The sequence below is a fragment of the Loxodonta africana genome, chromosome 7 (genome assembly GCF_030014295.1).
Source record: "Loxodonta africana isolate mLoxAfr1 chromosome 7, mLoxAfr1.hap2, whole genome shotgun sequence".
In the NCBI taxonomy this organism is placed as follows: Eukaryota; Metazoa; Chordata; class Mammalia; order Proboscidea; family Elephantidae; genus Loxodonta; species Loxodonta africana.
In genome coordinates, this window is record NC_087348.1 from 88,340,349 (window position 1) to 88,342,545 (window position 2,197).

Here is a 2,197-nt window from a genome sequence, read left to right on the forward strand (position 1 = left end):
AATGATGAAAAATTAGAACAGAAATAAATGAAGCAGAGAACAGAAAATAAATAGAATCAACAAGCCTAAAAGCTGGGATTTTGAAAAGATTAATAAAAGTGACAAACCACTGGCTAAACTGACAAAAGAGAAACAGGTGAAGATGCAAATAAATAGGAAATGAGATGGGTGACATTACAACAGAATTGACTGAAATAAAAAGGATCATGACAGAATACTATGAAAAGTTGTACTCCAAAAAATTTGAAAACCTGTTGGAAATGGACACATTTCTAGAAACATACCACTTACTGACACTAACACAAACTGAGGTAGAAAATCTGAACAGACCCAAAACAAAAGAAGAAATTGAAAGGGTCGTTAAAAAACTTCCAACAACAAAAAAATCCCTTGTCCAGACGGGTTCACTGGAGAATCCTCCGAAATATTCAGAGAAAAGTTGACACCAATTCTACTCAAAAAATTCTAGAACATAGGAAAGGAAGGAATGCTCCCAAACTCATTCTATGAAGCCAGCATAAGCTAATACCAAAGCCAGGCAAGGACAGCACTAAAAAAAAAAAAAATTACAGACCAACATCCCTCATGAATATAGATGCAAAAATTCTCAACAAAATCCTAGACAATAGAGTACAACAGCATATCAAAAAAACAAACAAAAAAACCTCCTGGCCCGGGCCACCCGGGCGCCCCTCCTGCGACGGCTGCGGGTTCTGGCTTACAGGCGCCTGCCGGGGGCTCGGCCCTGCCGGGGCTTGGGGTCTCGCGTGACTCGCGTCTGCGGGTGTGGAGGGTGTGACCGCAGCCGAGGGCGCGAAAGGGGACGTCAGGGCCTCGGGGCCACCCGCCGTCTGCCTGGGAGACGCCCGGTGGCCGGCGCCATGAGTGCCAACGAGGACCAGGAGATGGAGCTAGAAGCATTACGTTCTATTTACGAAGGAGATGAAAGTTTCTGAGAATTAAGTCCAGTTTCATTCCAATACAGGATAGGTGAAAATGGTGATCCCAAAGACTTCTTAATAGAGATTTCCTGGACAGAAACATACCCTCAGACACCTCCAGTTGTATCTATGAACGCTTTTTTTAACAACACCATATCAACGGCTGTAAAGCAGAGCATATTAGCCAAGGTACAGGAAGAAGTCGAAGCTGAACCTTGGAACTGCTATGACCTACACACTCTTTGAGTATGCCAAGGACAATAAAGAACAGTTCATGGAAAATCACCATCCCCTGAATTCTGCAACATCCATGAGTAATATCATCTCAGTTGAAACTCCTAATACAGCCCCATCAACTAAGAAAAGAGACAAAAAAGAACAACTTTCAAAAGCCCAGAAACGTAAGCTGGCAGATAAAACAGATCACAAAGGGGAACTTCCTCGAGGCTGGAACTGGGTTGATGTGGTGAAGCATTTAAGCAAAACCGGATCTAAAGATGATGAATAACGCTTGGAATTTGAACCAAGGAGAGTGCATCCTTTAAAAAAGTAAACGGGGTTCAAAATCTCTCATTACTTTTTTCTGTTATTGAAGTGGCTTTTTATAAGATAATTTTTTGTATGTTTCTTACATTAAAAATGTAAGCTAAAAGTTCATGAAGAGTTCTGAACAAACTTGCCTTAATCAAAGGTGAAAACGTTACTGTTTAGTATACTTTGCAAAGCCCGTCAAGCATTGTTAATGGACAGATACGAGGAGTAGTAAATACTCAGTGTTAAACGTATATGATCTTATTCTAGTGGTTGTGATAAAGGAGTCTGAAGCCCCTTTCAAACCCTCATCCGAGTGGAGTAAAATAACTGAGTCAACTATTATTTGTCAACTATTATTTGTCAGCATGATCCATATTAATAGGCCTCTTCTCTTAAATAAAGTCTTCCTTTCTTCTTTCTCTTGATTACTGAAGCATGAGTTGCTTCAGAGAAGTTCAAATACTGGCATTTGAACTTTATACATAATGCTTTTTGTTGTTCCTTTTTGTATTTTTCATGGGTGAACTGCTTCTGTTTAATAAGTGAGTGTCTGTTTATACTTTTGGTTTCGGTCAAAATACATAATCAGGAGAGCTTTCAATGGTATGTGGAATAAGAATATTAAAAAAAAAATTTTGCCAAATACATTAGAAAGCATTTTAAATAGAAGTGCTGACTCTTATTTGACACATTTCTCTTTGCTACATATACCATGATGGAGT

The 2,197-nt window shown here is 39.5% G+C and overlaps 1 pseudogene; it reads left to right on the forward strand.

Moving 5' to 3' along the window:
- The first annotated feature begins 855 nt into the window (after positions 1–855).
- On the forward strand, positions 856–1,821 carry LOC100672846 (RWD domain-containing protein 4-like; annotated as a pseudogene).
- Positions 1,822–2,197: the final 376 nt, after the last annotated feature.